Raw genomic sequence first — 22150 nt, forward strand, 5'->3', positions numbered from 1 at the left:
AGCCCAGCTTCGCCAGAAGTGAAAATGGAGTGCTATGCCGTGACTTTTCCACCTCATCTTTCTAGGCTGAAGATGAAAATACAAAAACCAAATCAGGTATAATCGCTCTGTTCTAGGAGTTCACAGCCTGGTGAAGGTGGACGCAGAGACAGGCTGGTGGCACCACGGCGGACAGTCAAAGACTTAGACCTGAGTAGAACTAGCCAGTCTGAGGCTTGAACCCTGTTGACCAGCTGCCTGACCCTGGGCAGGCTACTTAAGTTCTCCCCATATCAGCTTCTTCATTCGCAAAATGCAGGGGCCGTCCGTATCTGTGCCGGGAGCTTCTGTTGAGAATCTGGTGCATTAGCATGGTCCACGGTGCGTGATTGGCTCTCGACGACCACACAGAACGATGATGAGATGGGCCCTGGGACAGGCAGATGACTAGGAAGCAAGGGAGGGGCACCCCTTCACTTAAAAGCATTTAGAGATTACCTCTGGTGGTTACTCAGGAAGGTCTGGTTGCGGAGTACGATTTAATTTGAGAAGAAGCACCAGACCCTCCTTAAAAACGCTTTTACCTCCTTCGGTTGAGAAAGAAACCACTGGCCTCTTGAATTAAACTCTGAGATGAGTGAAGTGACCAGGATGCCTCGGGGTGCAGCATTATGGGTACCTTCGGAGCATCCGAGCCCATGCGGGGCGCTAATCCATCTTTCGTCATTGGCTCCTCCTTGCAGATGCCTTCTCTACCATTCAGTCATGCACGATAGCCAGGAAGATAAATGGACCCAGGAGAGGCAGAGAACAATACTGCAGTTTTTTAATCTGTCACATTTCTTTCCCCTCTTCAAAGTTGACTTGACAACTGCATTTATTTCACATCGCAATTGCTACAGGTTAATAATATTGTTTTATCAGGAAACATTTATCTTGAGGAAGAAAGTTATCCTAATACAGCAGATAACTTATCCAAGGACAAATAGAAAGGGGGCCGCGTCTTGAGGGTAATGCTAATGCCTGGCGTGCTATAAAAATAAATGAAATCTGATTAACACTATTGGGAAGAAGAATAACTCATAGTTTCTATGAAATATTATTTTCCTGATTGGAACAATTTCCATTTTTTTGTCAGTTCAAAACATTGTATTAAAGATGAGATGACTTTAAAACTGTGACAGATATCTCAAGTCCTACGATTAAAAGTGGTTGTTATAAGGGTTGTAATCCTGAGGGTTTAGTCTAAAGTATTTTCTCCATAAATTGAAAGAGAAACACACTAAGAATTCAGAAGGTTTTAATTAAAGTTGTTCAAAAAATTTTTAATGGGAATTTTAAAGGCTGACTCACTAAGTATTTTTGATAATGAACTTAATTTATGGAAGAAATTTGCTAGAAAATTTTGGTGATACTGAAAAAGCCTTCATATGCACAATATATATTTTCATGGAAGCATTATTATTAATTACCTTGCTTTTACTAATTCACTAAAGTTAGTCCGTTTTCGGCTTCATTCCAGTATGTATTATTAAACCCATCATCTAAGAAGTGGTAACAAATGCTTTCTAAGGGAGAAAAATGGACCACAAAGGGTTGGGCAGTATTATCTTAACCATGAAAAGAATTTCTTTTCAAAAATAGTTCATTAGTGTATACTGTGAAAGCAGTTTAGGTCAGAAGTGAAGAAAGCATACACAAGAGCATAATTTATTTTAAATCAGACAGCTGAAACACATCCAGTATGAAAGTCACTCTTTCTTGTTTTTCTATAAAATTGGCTGCAGCGTCGTCCGGCATCCTCAGAATATGTTACAGGACTCTGCATCACCAACGCTCAGCAACGCAGAGGCCAGCGAGAAAGCCAGGATTGCACAAAGAAAGCAGGCGGGTTGTTTATAGTAAGGCAGGTGTGGTTTTGGTAATAAATCAACCCACTAATAATCATAATAGCTTGTGTGTATGCAGGTCCTTTCTTTATGAAGCCCAATGTGTTTTTAAAATATGATTCTGTTAATTCAAAATGCACCCCTGTGATTAGGAAGGGTACAGGTTTAATTAACTCTGTTTTATGGATGAGGAAACTCACAGTGTCCTCTGTTGATAGCCAAACATTGCAACGTGCTGGATTCGTTGTCCTTTTCTGTTGCCTGGTGAGGCATTGGTAAGGCAGCACAGAGTCCTGAATGATCACTGGAGAGATGACGGGAAAGGGGGCCAGATGGGACCTCTCTGTTCCCTCTAGTGAAGGGAGAACAGAGAGGGCGATTATAGGAACTGAGCCTTGAGGTACCAGACCATCTTCTGCTCACTTTCCAAGGCAATATTCCAGTGCAAAAGTTCCAATCAAAAAGACTGTGGGGGCACCTGGGTGGCTCAGTGGGTTAAGCCTCTGCCTTCGGTTCAGGTCGTGATCTCAGGGTCCTGAGATCGAGCCCTACATCAGACTCTCTGCTGAGCCGGGAGCTTGCTTCCCCCTCTCTCTCTGCCTGCCTCTCTGCCTACTTGTGATCTCTCTCTGTCAAATAAAAAAAAAAAAAATCTTAGAACAATAAGACTATGCTGTTAAAAAACAAAAATTAAAAACAAACAAAGAACCAAGATGTTGAAACTGGGTTGTTTTAGATTGCCCCTCTACTCCCGCCAACAAGCTTTGCTGGACACAAATTAACAAGGAATGGTTATAAACTTGTATTGTTATAAACTTTAAATGTTGACTTTAGTCATTGGAAAGGTGGTACACACTTGTTGAAAATTAGTCATTCAGCTTATTAGGAGTTCATTCTTTAACTGGCTCTGAAGTTTCTTAAGAAAGTGGGACGGGAAGGAGATATTCAGAAAGAACAAAAAGGTGGAAAAACTCTGCCAACTAGCTTTTTTTTTTTTTTCCTCATTTTCAGGGAACCTGGGTGTGTAGCATTATACTTTGACATGTGTATACACTACAAAGTGTTCACCCCCCAGAGTCTAGTGACCATCCATCTAAGTTGAACACTCCTTATAAATATGAGAGTAAAGAAAGATAATATCCAGACTGTGAACCAGAGAGCCCCCTCCAGACCTCCCCAAATTATGAGGTAATATCAACCAATATCACAGGCTGCCTCTGTTCTTATGGAGTTTATAGTCTGGTATATGAGATGCCATCTTGCCCATGGAATGGTTCATACACCTAGAAGCTTAGCAACTCTCCTTCTGATTATCTGGAATGGTATATCCTTTGTACAGCTAATTTTAATAAATTTTAATAATTTTAATAAATTTTAATAATTTTAATAAATTGGTTTTGGGGAGTGCCTGGGTGGCTCAGTGGGTTAAAGCCTCTGCCTTTGGCTCAGGTCATCATCCTAGGGTCCTGGGATCGAGCCCTATATTGGGCTCTGCTCAGCAGGGAGCCTGCTTCCTCCTCTCTCTCTGCCTGCCTCTCTGCCTACTTGTGATCTCTGTCAAATAAATAAATAAAATCATTAAAAAAATAAATTGGTTTTTGTAATGAGGTTAATAGACTAGGTCTTCAGTTCCAAGCAATGTTAAAGAAATGCTTCAATGAATGATGCCTTCCATTTTTACAATCTCTTATGGAGACAATCAATATGGCATTGGCAAAAGTAAATTTACCAGGGAACATATGGTCACTCCCATTTTTAAGTGACGACCTCTCATTTCTGTAGAAAATGTAAAATTGTTCTATCAAATTATCTGAGATCAGGCTCTATGCATTCTTACATCTTTTCAAGATGGAGATGCTCTTAGAGAAAGATGCTGATGTTGCAAGATAAAGTCACACTGGGGACCCCTGCCACCAAGTTCTCTCACAGGTTTCCTCACTGTTGCATACAGTAAGGCTGTTGTAAAAGTCCTTTTAGGTCACCATAAGAAATCTTCTGTTTTTAGGTAGAAGTTGGGTGGGATACATCGTTTTCTGCAACAGTTTAAGGGAAAACAGAAATGCAGATTGGGGGAGGAGGGGTAGATCAGTCGGGAACTTAACAGAATCCACTTGGGAACTTAACATAGAGAGAGGTCAGGCTGGGAATGGGAACACTAAGAACAAACAGGAAGAGTGAGGCAACCCACTGCTTATCGGAGTGAGTAATGACTGTTGCTTCCAGACTGTAAGGATAGAAGAGCAAGGTCAGAATAGTGGAGCCTAGGCGGTCCCTGGATGCCCTGGGGAAGCTGGAGCCACGGTGGAATTGCTAGGCAAGAGCTAGAGTAGCAAATGAAACATTGCCACTGTCACATCATCCCTGGAAGCAGAGAAGAGGAGAGATACGTGCCCAGCATTCTCTTTTGACCCCGCTCCCAATACCCCACAGATGCTCCCAGTTGGAAGTCATCTGTAGCATGGGAACCCATTCTGAGAAGGATCTGTCCACTTATAACAGAAGAGCACAGGAAAAGTTGAGTCATGAATGTGAGAACAAATAGCCCAGCACTGCCTCAGAAAAGTTAAGAAAAATGACTCCTTGTTGAATAAAGAGAGACATCTACAGACAGCTGGGAAAAGTGACTGACAACGCCTTAAAAAAAAATTATATATATATATATATATATATATATATATATATATGAGACATGAACTGAAATTTGTCTTGAAGATTAATTAGGAAATGAAAAAATATTACAAACAAAAATAAAAACAAAAAAATTCTCTGGAAAGTCCAGTGACTGAAAACAAGATAAAGTTGTAAAAGCATCAGCAGTTCTAAATGCCAAAAATAACCAGTTAGAAACCGTATGTAAATTTCATTTTATTTTTAAGATTTTATTTATTTATTTGACAGAGATCACAAGTAGGCAGAGAGGCAGGCAGAGAGAGAGGGAGAGGAGGAAGCAGGCTCCCTGCTGAGCAAAGAGCCTGATGCGGGGCTCGATCCCAGGATCCTGGAATCATGACCTGAGCCGAAGGCAGAGGCTTTAACCCACTGAGCCACCCAGGCACCCCCGTACATAAATTTTAAAAGATCACAGTTATAATATAAACATAGTCAGACTCCTCCCCATATTAAATTTATTACTTTTTTTCATTTATAAAAAATGAGAAAGATATAAATAGAAATGAAAACACTACCAAAATCCTTATGGGAAGAATGAAACAACTTTCAATAAATGATACATATGTTGTTTCTGGATGCAGTCCTCCATATAATCAATATTTTTCTTCACAAACAAACGCCTGTCAATAAAAATCTGGAGTAAAATTCCAAGAGTGGCATTTTTCATGTGTTTGAAATTCTGTTTGTGGAACTTACATAAATTTGTTTCCAATTTATATTGGAAACATCCTGGCATCCTGCAAGATGCCAATGTTTTCTAGGCTTTCGTTTTCTTATTTGTATGATGAGGTAAGGGAAATAGGAATGGAATTAAAATAGAATAGCTAAGTCACGCTGATAAATATCGAAGTGATGAAGTCCATTAACATAAAATGTTAATCAAGTCCCCAAAGCTATAGTCACTAAAACAGTGAGATTTGCAAGACTGAAGAGTCAAATCAAATAGAAAGTCCAATCTACTCACACACAAATACTCGGATATCCATAAAATTTGATAATTTTAAAAAATATGGCACATTACTGAGGAGACGTTTCATTCAATAAATGGCATTAAATATGAGGGAATATTGTGAAATAAGAATATTTATAACAGGAAATCCTTATATTTTATAGGGTGAGTAAAAAGTAGGAAACCAAATTATCATTCAGGTTCACCCATGTATGGATAAAAAGAAAAATGCATCATGAAAAGATAGAAATAGTTCAAATATACGAAGATTGTTTATGTTTCTAAGTAGGCCCTGCACGCAGCATGGACCCACCTCAGGACTTGAACTCACGTCCTTGAGATGAAGACCTGAGTTGATATCAAGAGTCAGATGCTTAACGCACAGGTTAACCACACAGGTGCCCCAATATTATTCATGTTGTGAAGGATGAGACAGTTTGTTTCCTTCTACTTTCCAAATTTAGCCTAAGAGTGTGTACTACTTTCTGATTTAAATAGATGGGGGACAAATTCTTAATATGTAGAAACGCATTTAATCCTCTTAAAATTTACAAAGAAACTACTCCCTTTACCTCATTACAGGTAAGAAAACTAAAGCCTAGAAAACGTTGGCATCTTGCAGGTGAACACGCAGGAATGGAGTGGCAAATCCAGGATTTGGGCCCACGGCAGGGGACTCTGGAATTCAGTCAACACTGGGTGGTGCCGCCTCGATCAATAAGAAGGCAGGACAATTGACTGAGGGATTTGGGTTCTGAAAATGTTCTGTAAATTACAAGTTCTCATCCTTGCTTGTGGTAACTATGTAAAGCCCTTGCTAAGTGTTCGAATTATTTTCTGATGCCAAGTCAGTCTTCCCAAGCATCCTTTATTCAACATCAGAGCTCAGTCGTTCTCCTCTGCCCAGTCAGCTGTGCTTCCGCTGTCTCCGGCTTGTTCCTAAGCTCTCCCGAGCCATCACCCGTGTTTCCTGGCAGTGGAGGTATTGGTGTGGTACAGGCTGTGTAGTCAGAGACCCGTCGGTTTCCATGGGAAACAGCTTTACTTAATCCAAAAGGGCAATGACCAGTGATTTGTGTTACAGAGGGAAGAAGTATCCTCAGTTTGACACACTGTTTCTTTACTTCCTCTTTCACTTCCAGAAAGTTCTTTCAATCCTATGTATCCAGAGGGACAGCAACGTCTTTACCTGAGGCTCTGCCAACTCCTTCCTTACACATCACAATGTGTGAAACCAAAAAGCAGTGTCTTTCCACAGAATACAGAGCGATGCACACTCTGGTGCTTCTCATCCTCAGAAGTCAGCCTCACAATACAGAATATATTAAATTGCTTTACCAATGGTCTTGAATCTTTGGGAACAAATGGGGAGAAGGGATGAGGCTCGGCAATTGGGAAATCTGGTGTTATTGGTCTCTTTTTTATTTCTGGGTGTCTGGGCTTTCTTGGTAGCTTAAATTGGGTTGTAATTCAAAACTTAGGGGAAAACACCATTATGTAGTACTTTTAACCCTAAATTAATATGTTTCTATTCATTGTTGGGTCTTTAAAATATATAAGAGCAATATCTTCCTTTTAACTTAATTCAGAGAAGCCTTTTAAAATTTTTAGAATAAACGATATAGTCTTCTGTAGAAAGCAGTACTTGACGAAATATCTCATTATTACTGAGGAATAATACTTTTAATCTATTTTATTATAAAATATTTCATATGTTGAAAAGTTATTTCTTGTGTCCACACTGTCAACACATACACACAAACCCACAATGGATTTATCGTAATCCAGTCAGCCCCTGAAATGAAGGGGCTTTTGTAGCTAGATACAAATATCTTCCAAAAGTTTATTGGGGGAATCAAAACATCATTAAAAATATGAAAGTAGTCTTGTTCAAGGAACGGTCTTTCCCCATTATCCTTTCTCTGAACTTTTTGCAACTTAGAATAATGACGTTTAAGAGAATAGATATGTAAGTTATTTCATCATGGCATAGAATCAATGTGTAAATTATTTTATCATGAAATGGAATTAAACAAAGAGAAGAGTAAAAACATATCAGCTGATTCATAAATGGAATTGCATGTGAAACTTCCAATAGAGAGGCGTACACACGTTTAAGAAGATTACACAAAAACTGCTACCTTGCATGCACCCAGCATTATAATTTAAGATCTCTTGTAACCTTAGAGAATTGATTGTCCTGCTCTATAAAACCTCTAAAATCTATATTTCTGTGATATATTTTGTAATTGTTGAAAGGGACTAGTTAATTCCTCTGCTTGAGCATAAGCCCGTATCTAAACTGTCCATAGTTGTACCTATACCTTAAGGTTTCTACCTCCTGCAGGTTAAAACAGTGCTCCGAAGGACACCTGCATTTTCTGAGAAGCAGATGGCAGTGTGTGCCATTCCTTTTGGACCCTTTCCCAAGGGATTTTAATTATTAAACTGCCCCAAGCATGTTTGCTTGTACGTGATTGGTTTTGAAAAGAGGAGCACTATGGTTTAATAAACATGAGGGCAGTTCTTTCAGCTTATCATGGTAGAACTTCAAACAGTAAAATCTAGTTTCCAAGTTTATGCTGGTGTGACTTATTACAAAAATATTTTCCAGTGTTCTATGTAGTAACAGCACAAACCTGGGCAACTATTAGAAAATTGGAAGGGACACCTAGGTGGCTTAGTTGGATAACTGTCCAGCTCTTTTTTTGATGTTGGCTCAGGTCATGATCTTGGGATAATGGGATGGAGCCCTGCATTGGGCTCTATGCTCAGCATGGAGTCTGCTTGTCTCTCTCCCTCTGCTCCTACCCCCTGCTTGTGCTCTCTCTCTCTCTAAAAGAAATAAATAAAATCTTTTTAAAAAATTACAGAAGTCAACTAATAGTGAAAGAATAATCATCTCAGAAGGTTAACAAATTTTACTTAAAGTAATGCCAATTTAAGAAACCTACCCACAAAGATTCATACTGACGTCACCCAGGAGACTTAAATGATGTCAACATGACTAATTCTAGGTTTTCTTAACTTTTTACATTTGTTTTAGTGTTCTTATTTTGTGGCATTTGTATTCCTAGATTGTATACATGTTTAATTAACATTGCTATCTAGCTACCTTTAATATGGTCTATGGCTATCCTTCTAATTGTCTTCTTAAAACCATTATCAGCCTTCTAAATTTTCTTTGATGTCAGTTTGAAAAGTGACAATACATTTAGGGTTAACTATTATTTCAGCCATTTTGATTACACACTTTGCCTTCTGACCTTCTGAAAATCACCTGACCCTTACTTAAGACCTTTGCATAATTACCTATCCAATTTTCTTATCTCCCTCTTCCTTTATATGTTTTTTTTTTTTTCTTCCCTTAAAGTTCCCGAGTGCAGTACAGTTGTGGTCATTGCCAAAGTCATGATAACCTTGTTAGGACTCCCCAAAGTCTGCACAAGATAACCAATTAATGACTTATTGCTTTATCTCAGTGTCAAGTCATTCCCAAAACTACCATTATGCCGTTTTTGTTCCTTAACAAAGTGTTAATTAACTTGACTAACTTTTCCTTTTATTCATCATTTAGGACAGAATAAGACCCACATGAAGTGTTTAACTCCTATACTTCATTATGTAGATAGTTGAATTACATGAATATGATCATTTTTCTATGCCATGAAAGTATTTACTACATTCAGGAACTTCCCACTTTTTAAAAGGAATGTAGACACATTTACATTTAAATAAAAGTTGAATTCCACAACAGTAAGACAGCGTGATTGTTACGATTTTTTTTTTTCAGATGTGCCATTTATTCTCATGCTATCTGGAAGACTTTGGGGAACAAATCTTTAAGCCAGTGATTCTAAAAGTACTGTCCTCTGACATCAGGGAATTTCTGAGATGTTTCCAAAGGTCCTCAATCTCAAAAATATTTTCATAATAGTAAAATAGTACCTGCCCTTTCACTCTTTTGACATTTGCACTAATGATGAAAAACAATGATGGTAACTGTTACTGTCTTCCCCTATATTAAACTGTACTAGGAGACTTTGCATTCACTTAAGATTATCTATAGAAATTTTCTCAAAAAGATCAGTAAAAGGATTCTGGTACCTTAAGAAAACTCGAACAGTATCTATTGCCAGTGATAAAATTTGAGTTTTCCAGGGTGCCTGGGTGACTCAGTTGTTAAGCATCTGCCTTTGGCTGAGGTCATGATCCTAGGGATCCTGGGATTGAGCCCAGCATCAAGCTCCCTGCTCTGTGGGAAGCCTGCTTCTCCCCTCCCACTCCCCCTGCTTGTGTTCCCTCTCTCTCTCTATGTCTTACTCCATCAAATAAATAAATAAAATCTTTAAAAAATTTTTTAGTTTTCCAGTAAAACTTAGAGTTTTAAGAAACTTGTAGCTGCCAGCATAAGCTCAAGAGAGCTCCAATAGTTAAAAAATTTTCTTATGAAGTTGGTGATAATAATAATTACTGTGATTTAAAAAAATAATAATTACTGTGATTTTTGTCTGTGTGGTAGGCATTTGGCAGATCTGTATAATTCAATGAGATAATATTTTCCCAATGACCCAATGCTTGAGGTTATAAAGTCAAATGTGGTTCAAAGTTCCATTCAAAGGATAAGATAGACCAAAAGATTTTAATCTAACAGATATGATTTCATACTCCATATTGTTAATAATTTCTAGGAAACTACAATTATCTGAAAAGTTATCTGCTCAAATATTTCTCCCTTTTTTAGGGCACCTGGGTGGCTCAGTTGGTTAAGTGTCAGACTCTTGACTTCTGCCAGGTCATGATCTCAGGGTTGTTGGATTGAACCCTGCATCAGGCTCTGTGCTCAGTGAGAAGTCTGCTTGAGATTCTTGCCCTCTCCCTTTACCCCTCACCCTACCTGTCTCTCATAAATAAATAAATCTTTAAATATTTTTCCCTTTTTCAATTACATATCTCTGTGAGGTTGGGTTTTCTTCATATATTTTAATCAAGCAATATATATCCCAACAGATTGAATTTGGAAGCAAATATCAGAATTCATATTTTATATATATATGTTATATATTATATGTATATTTTATATATTTTAAAGATTTCATTTATTTACGTTAGAGAGAGAGCATGAGCAAGGGGAGGGATAGAAGGAGAAGGAGAAGCAGACTCCCCACTGGGCAGGGAGCCTGATGTAGATCTCAGTCCCAGGACCTAAGGATCCCAGGATCATGACCTGAGCCGAAATCAGACACTTAACCAACTGAGCCATCTAGGTGATTTTGTGTGTGTGTGTGTGTGTGTGTGTATCAATGACATAAAACACACATATAGAGGTTTAATATTTTTTAAGTGTATAGAGGGTTCCTGAAAGAAAAAAAATGATTGAGAACTGCCACTCTAAACATTTGTTTCCTCAAGTCTGAGTTCTGGAATTTATGTTTCTGAGCTCATTCATTCCTGGGTAGTCTCATCTAGTTCTATGGTTCTAAATGCCATCTCTACAGTCTGATAACTCATAAGGTAATATATCCAACTCTGGCTTCACTCTTCATCTCCAAACTTATGTGTGTTGCTGTCAATGAGGATTTCTACTGGAACATCTAATAGGCATCTCAAATTAATAATTTTTAAAACCCAACTCCTGAGATTCTACTCTAAACCTATTCCTTTACCAATCTTCCCTGTTGTACGAACCAGTAATTCCAATCTTCCTACTGCTAGGACCAAAGCATTGTCTTCATCCTTGGCTCCTCTCTTCTTACATTCTGTATATCCTGCTCAGCAGTCAATCTTATCAGCTCAGCTAAGTTCACATGACATTCCAGATCTGACCAGTTCTTACCACCTCTGCTTCTACCACCCTGGCTAAGACAGTATCATCTCCTATATGGATCCTTTCAGTTAATCTCCGGACTGAACTACCTTCCTTTCTACATGCTTGCCTCCTTGATCATTCAGGATAGACTCTGTTCTATTACATCAGCAAACTTTGCCAAATGTTTGGTGTTCTCTCTTTCTACATATAATATATATAATATATATTAAGTATATATGAATACACATAATTTAATTTATGGATCTCATACTACATGTTGATCTCAGAGTGAAAAGATATCTAGAGATCTCTAGCAGATTTCACAACCGAGAATAAATTCACCAGTGGGAAAGTGAGAGGCAACTTCTGCTCACAAATCATTGACCAGAACTGGTCACATGACAGTATCCAACCACATTGAGGCTAGGATGAACTCATCATCCTTACATATGCCTAGAAGGCAGAGAGCCATAAATATTTAGTGAACAGCAGGAGAATAAAAAGTTCCTATTTTACAGTCAGGAAAGGAAAGATGAATTGTTCTTTGACAGCAAACAGGTCATCTTTAAGTAGTTTTAAACTTTTTCCAATAAATCAATCTACAGCAAACAGTTTGTTCTCTTGCCCCAGAAATGCTTTATCTTCTGAATGCATAGTTTATAAGCAATCAAAAAGAGAATTACTTCTGAAAATTTGTAGGGTTACATAAATGCAGCTGAAATCTTCTGGAAAAAAAGGCCATCTTATTTTTCAAAATTCATAGTTAATTTCAGATTTTGTAATTAACCTCAATCTTTGGTAGAATTCATACTTAACATATATATGTGTGTTTGCATGTTTATCTACATATGTGTATACTTTTTCATGTATTTAATACTATATATAAATATATCTTATATATTTTTATGCAGCTTGGGAAATACATACCATAAAATCTACCCATTGCAAGTATATAGTTTGGTGACTTTTAGTAAATTTTATGCAGTTGGGCAACCATCAGCACCACCCAGATTTAGAACACTTCTATAACCTTTTGAAGTTTTATAGTCGTTCTCTGCTCCTACCCTGAGCCCTAGGCAGTCACATATCTGCTCTCTGTCTCTACAATAGTGCTTTCTCTAGGAAGTTAGAATTCTTGCATTCCCTATGCATATATAAGTAAGATAACTGAGCCCTAAAATTCGTAAACATGTATCTCAAAGGAACAAGACATAGTTGACCTCAATAGCAAGTGAAGGCAAAATAAGGAGAAATTGGTTTACCCAGGTGGATCTGGCTGAAACATATAAAGAGCTTCCTTAACCCATCGGGAAATATTTTTGAGCATTGTGTAAAGTAACTAAGAAATTCTTATGGAAAAAAAAGTCAGTTATAGTTCAAGAAAGGCTATAAAATAAATGGATCTGAAGTCAGAGTTCCCTTAAATATTTTATATTTATTGCATATTATCCAAGGTCTTGTAGGTCTTATAGCTAGAAATCTTGCCAGGTAAGAGAATGACTGTTATGCATCATTGAATCCATAGATGCTGTCACACAGACTCTTGGCATGATTCATTCCCAGATAATGAAATAAATGAATGAAGCTAAAGATTTTCGCCTTTGATTATCCTAAAATATCTCCACAGTCCCTGACCACAGTCCCTGAAAATAGTTCCTTTAGAATAAAACAAAAAAACAAAACAACAACAACAACAACAGCAAAAAAAACACAACTTTGAGCTTCAAGTACTATAAAGATAGGTTATCTCTTACTAATATCTCCTCTTAAAAAGTTATACTTTCTTAGATGATAGATGTATGGACTATAATATATTCCTCTTGGTGGATAATCATCACACAAATACAAATAGCAGATAGCCACAGGGCATGTGAACTGCTCTCATCATCTGATAATATACTTTAGAGACCAGAGAGAGAGAGAGAGAGAGCACACAAAGAGGAAAAAAGTCCTGAATTCTTTAAAATAAACTTAGTATAATCTGTAAGACTGTGGCCAATTACTGGTATTTATAAAAGTAAGTTCATTTAAAATGAGGACAAAGACAGGGCTGAGGTCTTTTGGGAGAGTTCGTTGATCAATTATTTCCATCATAAGTTTTGTAGCACTTAATTTATTTTAGCAGACTTTTTATTTTCCTCCCTCACCTTCTCTCTCTCTCTCTCTCTTTTTCTTTTGTAAAAAATGAGATCATTTCTAGAAGAGATGACAATTTAATTGTGTGGTCAATGGGATGGTAAACTTTCCATCAAATGACAGTAGTCAAGGAGTTCAGCACATGGGAGACTTGGGATGAAGACGTTCAACTATGATTGAAGAGTCGTCTTTCTTAGAGCTGACACATTTGTGGTGAGCTAGTGCCAAGACAAATGCAAGCAGAACTGGAGCCTGGAAATACTTAAACATATTATTTGAATTCTCAGAAGTATCATTTTTACTTAAAGTAAACATTGGCATGCAAAGCCAATAGACTGAGTAATCCGGTCTTGAAGTGTAACTTTATTTGTTATGGGGATTTGCTCAGGGAAGAGAAGGGGAAAAAAATAAGCCCAGCCCTTCTTCTTCTAGTGCAGAGAGAAAATCGTTGTTTCTGCAACACTGGAGACATTATTTGAGGCCATGTAAGTGACACTGCCTCAAGCTACTTCAACAATCCTCAACTAAAATTTGATTTAATTGTTTTTAGTAAAGTGTTCCATTGGCACAGGCCCCCAGAATGATTATTGTCTCTTTATTAGCAAATGGGTACTGGGCTCCACCAGTGAGAATTCCATGCTATAACCAACCAGCTGGGCCAGAATTGCTCGGAACCCAAAACAAAAGAGCTCTGTTCAGTGTCTGATGAATCTCCTCTCTTAAAGAAGGTTGAGTTGATGAGTCCTCTGGGCTCTCTGAAATTATAATTGCAATTGTTTGTGGATGTGTGCCTATCTTTACTCTTCTGGGGGTAAATCATGCATAATTTTAATGCGATCCACAGATTAGACTCTCTGCTCCCAGTCCTGTCCTCTTTGGTTTGGTTTCACCAGAGCAGCCCAAGTAAGCTAGTTAAGATGTAAGTCACACCACTTCCCCCGCTGTTTAAAACACCTCCATGACTTCCCATCACTCTCAGTATAAAAGTCAGTTGTTTGCAGGACCTGGGGGACCCCACATGATGTAGCCCTGCCCTTGCTTCCCAGACAACTCCTCCTCCTCCTCTCTCCTTCACCCACAGTTTCAGCAATTATTTAAATGATAAAAATGGGGCCCACTTTTTATGCCTTTTTAATATGCTCTTCTAAAAATAGAATATTCTGGTATCAGTTTGGTGACAGCATAAACTTTCCCTGCATTTGTTCACACACTATTTAAGAAACATTTCCATAAAACACACTTCCTCCTCTAGAATAGTTAGCATCAGGGGAAGATTAGAGCTGGTAAGTCCCTCCAAGGTGGAAAGAATCCTGGGGGTAGATAGAACCTTTGGCAGTGGTTCGTCCTCATTATGGAAGTTACTGTTGGCCCAGCTCTTGGGGGTCCATGCCTGTCATGGACACTTTGGAATGGATGGAGCTCACAGATTATAGATGGGATAAAACAAGCCCTCCTAGCTCCCTTGTCATATGCGCTCTTTTAGTAGAGTATGTCTTAGGTTGGGCTGGTGTAACATAAACAACACAGACTGGGCGGCTGATGAAAAAAACAGAAACTTGTTTCTCACAGTTCTAGAGGCAAAAGCCCGAGCTCAGAGTGCCAGCATGGTTGAGTTCTGATGAGAACCCTCGTCCATGTTGCAGACTGTGGACTTCTCACTGTAACCTCGTATGATGGAGAACAGAGGAAGCCAGCTCCTTGGTGACCCTTATGAGGGCATTAATTGTGTTCATGAAGGATTATGACACCCATGAGTTCATCGAATCCTAATTTTCTTATAAAGGTTCCACCTTCTAATACCATCACATGGTGGAGAGTAGAGTTTCAAAATGTGAATTTGGAGGAAAGCAAGTGTTCAGTTCATTACAAAGCAGCACATTAGAGAGTAACTTTTTCTGATACTATGCAATAGAAATCTTGACTAACACATTTGTTTTGTCACTACCCAGCATTGAAATGAATGTGAAACATTTTTAGCATTGACTTTAGACAAGAGGCCCAAGGATGTGGTAGCCAGAGGACTGTGCTAAGTCAGAAAAAAAATCTTGGTTGATCCCAAGGGCAATTTACTGTATGGTCTCAAGAAGTTACCTTTCCTCTCTGGACATCAATGTCCTCACCAATTCTTTGTCATAAAAATCACAAGGGGAGGTGTACACAGTAATGCTTCATGAGCTTTAAGTTCTGGTGTAAATGGTAGGCATAATTGAATTGATTTCATTGCATGTTTTCTTAAAAGCCACATCGTTTTTAAAAACCTGGTCACATATTTGAGTTCTTAAACACTAGTTATAGTATACCAAATGACATGCTTTTGAATACTCACTTCTGTCATCTGTAAGAAGACCCTATATTCCAATGCCTGATCGACTGGCCTAGAAATCATTTTTAAACAGGAAAACAGGTCTGGCATCTTGCTGAATCAAAACTGACTCCTGATAATGAGTACTCCCCAGGAATCTACTCACAAGTTATCTATTCAATAATCATTATACATTGTTTGCCTGAGAGTGACATAAAGCTTACCAATTTGTCTTTTGCTTTTGTAAAACTTTGTGTTCATCAATTTCTAACTTTCTGGTACTTTTTGCATTGCCCATTATTTCCTAAAAAATCATTAGAGATGATTCTGCAAATATATTTCCAAGTTTTAAATTTTAATTATTTGAGATTTTAATCTGGTATGAATATGGGGCAGGCTAACAGCTATTACAAAAAACTCCCCCAAATCACAGTGCCTTGACATAATCAACCTTTATTTCTTACTCTTGCAAATTTCCCTCAAAAGGTGGTTGGGGGATCCAACTTCTTCCATCCAGTGGCTCTTTTGTGTTCTTGGGATCTCAGAACTTCTGTTGGATTTCTTGCTTCCGGCTTGTTGTTAAAAGAAAAGGAGAAATCAAACCAAGGATGGTGTGAGAGATTTTTGGAGCCTGGACTGAAAAACCTGCATTTAGCACTTGTACCACCATGAGTAGCCCAGAACCGGACATGTGGCAAAAAAAGTTCATCCTCCTTTATGCCAGGAGCGAAACCGAAATGGTCCTATGCCCTTAGCAATACCTCAACCATAAACGTCTTCTCTGTTAAAGTTTTTCAGTGTCTTCAAATTAAATGCCAGTCTTCTGCTGAAGAAAGAAGTATAAATGGGATTTGAATAATCAGACTTTTACAAACTCGTTATGATTCTTCCCTCAACCAAAACATTTTGAAATACATCCTTTGGGTTGACATTTCACATTTCTGAGTTTCAGTTTATTCTGAGTGTTGCCCTTTCTGATTCAGCTATTACAGGGTTTTGCCTCTGTATCAAAGGGTGTGTGTCCTTCTTATGTCCTCTGTGCGTGTTTTCCTGAAAACGGGGTTCTCTGTGTAGCCACAAGTGTTCCTGTACATTTATTTTAATCTTTGTTCTTTATTACTGTTACTACAGAGATATGCTCAAGATAGATCGTGCTCACTTCCACGTTCCAAACTCTTGCTTTCTTGTGTTCACAATCTAGTCTGCCGTAGCCAATATGTCCTTCCTGGTCCTGACAGGCTATCACATCCCTTGGCTGTAAATCACATGACCATTTGCTATAAATACACCACACTCATACTTTTGTCACACCGTCTGTACATGCAACAGTTCTTTTTCTTATGTCTGTTGTGTATTCAGGGTTCCCCGTTCCCGTGTAGGTCAGCATGGCCATCTGTGTTTCCTCGGTGCTGGGAAGTTCTGCAGAAGGCACTCATCCTCCATGGGAATAAAAGCATATCTTTTGAAAACCCATGGGTCCTTTTTATATGCTGGCTTATGTCTGTGTTCCTGAGATTTCCTCCCAAGTTACTGGGACTTCAAAGTCAGAGGGAGCCTTCGGGCAATGCAATTACTTAGAATGCATTTTATTGAGGTCTAGAAGTTCTCCCTACTAAGCAATATATCATCAACCTCAATATATATTTTGGAAGGTACCGTGAGGCCCCTTCCTTAGAGAAAAGTTGTAAATAAAAAGTTTTTTTTTTTTCCTGTAATCTTTTAAAAGCAAAGCAACATGGGTTAAAAGCACTGTATGCCCTTAAAAAAAATAAATAATGAATTTGAGAGGGGTAGAATTTTAATGACTGATTTTAATTGAGCTGTTACCCAGAAGTAGAGCAACAGTACTGAAATTTCTGACTTCTTTTGTTTTCCCAGGTGTTAGCAATCCCTCCCGGCTTAACTGGCTCTGTGTTTACTCCATCCGTTGGATCATTATTAATGACAGTAAATAAAACCCAACCTAGGAAGCGAGTTCCTTTAATCTGACAGGTACTCACAAAGCAGTCACGCCTTGGAATGAAGAGCTACCTCAATTTCCCATCTAATAACTGAGCTGTTTGGCAATAAAATCCATTTTTATTTAAATGCCTGGGAAGAGCCTTGGCAGAGAAGCCTACGGTCCCCAATCCCGTGCAGCCCTGGGCACTCTGTGTGCCACTCACCCCGGCTCAGCTCCTGTCACACCACAGGTGGAATTTCCTTGAAAATCTGATGCTGAAATAATTCTTTTGCAAGCTGCTTGGTCTTTCCATGAGCACTCATTGTACCTTTATTTTCTTTAAACGTCTGCTTGACTCAGATCATAATATTTTTGGAAAAGTGGAAAAAAATAGTTAGAAAAGAAAATCCTCATAATCCCACCAGCCAGAAAAAAACTAAAGTTACCACTTTAGTATATATTGGAGTAAAATTTTTCTGTCTTTATCATTCCAACTACATACTACAAATATGCTGTTTGTTCACCAAATGAGAATAGTCTGTAAATATTTCCCCATTTTATTAAGAAATTAAAAAAACCCAATGGATTATAATAGCCAAATAAACAGAAATTGCCTCATTAAAAAATAGAACATCACCAGTACCACTGAATCAACATGAGTGCGTTTTCCTGGCCCCATTCCCTGCATCATCAAGGAAATTGGCATTTCTTTTTCCCTTGTTGTATTGTTTCCTTTGTTTAAAGACGTAGGAGTATCTACACAATATATTAGTTTGCTTTTGTTTCTATTTAAACTTCATAAAGATGATGGTATGAATTGAATTGTGTCCCCCGCAAATTCATATGTTGAAGCCCTACTCCACAGTATGACTGGGGGTAGAATCTTTAGAAAGTAATTAAAATTGAGTTCATAAAGTTAGTGCCTCAATCCAATAGGACTATGGCCTTATAAGGAGAGAGGGTGGGGCGCCTGGGTGTTTTGGAGAGTTTTTTGGAGATTTTACTGGAATTGCATTGAAGCTATAGATCCATTTGGGGAAGGGCTGACATATTTATAACACTGAACATTGAGTTAGAAGGATTTGTACAATATATTTAAGTGAGAGAAGACAAACTATGCATACTCTGACCGTGTTTTCAGAGAATATGGAGAAGGAACCTTACACATATATGTGCGGATGCTTCTTTCCGGGGCCTATGGCCTGACAAGTAGGATTTCCCATCCCACAATGCGATTTTGGAGCCTCTCCAATTGCCAACCCAGGAAACCTCAGGTCATGGCAATCCCCATATCAGGGAGCAGTAAAAGGCCCCGTAGTGGTAGGATTTTGTTTTGCTCTGGCTTTTAAACTCCATCCGGACAAAGCAGACCTGAATGATGCCACCTGTGTCAGGAACCAACTTCAAATGGAAAGATTCCCTATTTTCTGGCCCCCATAACCAATGGCAGCCTTCATTCTTCCAGAATAAAGAATATTTATCTCCATTCATTTCCCCTGACAATAACCACTTTCTGAGGGTGCCGAATTTCTGCTTGCACATAATAAATGCTCAGTAAATATTTGTTGATGTCAGTAATGTGGCCCAATCTATACAAAATGTAACAGACATTCCCGAAGAATCCCTAGCACGTGAATGAGTTCATTCTGCATGCACACAGTAACTGCTCAATAAATATTCATTGAAATAAGTAAAGAAGGAAGTATTCTAACTCATCAACACAAAAATAAGAGATACTGCATAAAAAATCTGTGGGATAAGGATGCCTCACATAGTTTCAATGTTAATGGAGATTTTACCATTTTCTCATTTCTTTCAGTTTTTGTGATGGAAAGTGAATGCCTTTACAATCGTCATCTTTCACCAGAATCTCTCATCTTTACTATATTAAACTCCTTAAGGTGGCACAGTTGATGAGGTGATCGGCTCAGGTTGTGATGTCAGGGTTGTGGGATCGAGTCCCAAGTGGGGCTCTGCATACGGTGTGGAGTCTGCTTGAGACTTTTTCTCCCTTTCCCTCTCTCCCCTGCAGCACTCTCGCTCTCAAATAAATAAGTAACTCTTTTTTAAAAAGAATAAATTATCTTAATCTGAAAATGCAATACACATCTTGTTTTACTTTGAGCTTTGTTGTGTGTCCTACACTAACGTAAGTAGCATTTCTTACCCTCAATACTTCCCAAACACAAATGCCTCCTAAAGTTATAGAACTATTTCTGAAATTTGTAAGCTTTATTGTAGTCCCAGAAATGTTTTTCTAATGCTCCCAGCACTCAACTTCCTTAGGGCTAATTTGGGCTCAGGAATACCACCTTCCCCACCCCATCCTTCAAAAGAGACATCAAGTGGAACCTCTCTGAATATCTAGTTTTCATCTCATTAAGCAATAAATGGAAGAGTCTGCTGCTGTTCTGGTGATTTTAGCCAGAAAATCGTCTTAACCTGTATATTTTGAAGAAATTTTAATTGTAGCCTATCACCTGGTGATAGGTGAAATAATTGTAATTAGAGTTTTCTGTGACTCCAGGTGATGGTTACTTCTCTCTATTATTATGTAATTGTTATGTAATGTTATTTCATTATTTTCCAAATTGCTGAGCCTTGCTGCAGACCTTCCGGGGGGGGACAAAAAGATATATACTTTCAATAATGTCTTTAGGTCTTATTTTACATCTGTGTTAGAAGATCATTGCCCAACACTCACTGCATAAAATCCGAAGTTGAAGATCTAATACTGGCTAAATAAATACTTGAGTAAAAAAAAAAAATCTGGACACCCTTACTTCTTAATTTTCCTCTATGGTAGTGAATATGCAATTAGAAACACATTAAGGGATTGGAGAAATAATTTCTTAAATATTTGTTGATTATTGTGAGTTTGCTTTCCTGTAATCTAAGTTTTTCCAGGCCAATGTATGCTTTTTTTTTTTTTAAGTTTAATAACCTATTTTGGAAGGAAATGTGAGATGGGAAATAGATTCAGAATATGATTTTAACTCCAGCAGAACCATAGTACATACAGAATTTAGGCAATCCAGTAACCTTTATTAAACATTATCTGAATTAATTATTTTTCATTTTCAGTTCAATTATATCCAAGTCCTTTAATTGTTCTTTTTAGCAACCTTCCAACCTGACTTGATAACAACCCTTATATTACAAAAAGCTTGATTTTTAGTGCTGTCATAGTTCTGAAGAAACTAAATTGTAAATATAAAGTTTTAAAAGATTATTAAGCACCATTTCTCTTGTATGGATTAAACATAGAGCCAGCATCATAGTCGGGTTCCAGATATACTCTGCAATTTATAGAATACCCAGAGCAAAGATAACATATATGTATTATCTTTGATTAGTGCGTGTATTTGTGCCTGTGTGTATGTGGGTGGAGTATGTATATACTTTTATGGGAAGCATAGAGAGCTGTTAAGCTCAACAGATCAACACATATTACATGAGATATTAATCAAAATAGAAGGAAATCATAATCTATTCAACATTGAAATATGTATTGGACACATACTATGTTCCATTGCTTTAATGGGAAACACTAAAAATAAATTCATATTTTAAAAATTCAGTATGGCGAGTGCTGCAGAGGCAACTGGCAAACACAGGAAGACAAACAGATGGCAGAGCCACCTATAAAACCACATTTTATAGACCCAAACTCATTTCAAGACTACCGTAGATCAATGGATTCATGACAATAGCCATAGTGGGTTAAGACCATGTAAGTGGGAAGTGGTGATCCAGGTCAAGTAAACCTGGTAACTGCAAGTAATGTTTTTCCTAATTTTGAGCATATTTGAAAAAAAAAAAAAAAACTACTCAGAGTGGGGGATCTGGGGTAGGTCGGGGAAACATTCACAATTAACAGGTCAGGTGCCCATCCATTCAACCACACGGAACAGGGTAGAGTATGGATAGGTCAGATAGTGTCCAGGGGGACCTCTGAGTTGATTAAAAAGAAAAAAAACTGATAGAAATAACTTTGTCCCTTTAAGGTAGTTTTTGTCACGATTTCGAGTAATAGAAATTTTCTGTGGTTGTTAAAGAATCATTAAAAAGCCGTTTCTTCATCAATTAGAATCTTGCTTCCAGATTGTATGACATTTTGTGAACCAGCTTTAATTTGTTTTGCATTGTTCCAGAAGGTGAGATGAGATTACGAGGACTCGTGTGCCGTTGAGGGATATATTTTACTCTTACTTCTCATGGTCCCTTTCTGGTAATTCAAATATAACGGCATGATCTTGATTAGTTGATCTTTCTACATCAGCATTTTCAGATGGTACTTCATGAAATTTTCACTACAATTAAAAATGCAATTAAAATGGATTATCTAAATCAAAGTCAATCTTTAATTATGGCATACTATCTAGATCCTTATTTCATGATAGAGCAGATAAAATTCTCACAATTCTGGTGCTAATGCTTTCATTATTAAAAACATAATAATACCGGTCTTTTG

The sequence above is a fragment of the Lontra canadensis genome, unplaced genomic scaffold (genome assembly GCF_010015895.1).
Source record: "Lontra canadensis isolate GAN:19392208 unplaced genomic scaffold, GSC_riverotter_1.0 scaffold76, whole genome shotgun sequence".
Taxonomy (NCBI): Eukaryota; Metazoa; Chordata; class Mammalia; order Carnivora; family Mustelidae; genus Lontra; species Lontra canadensis.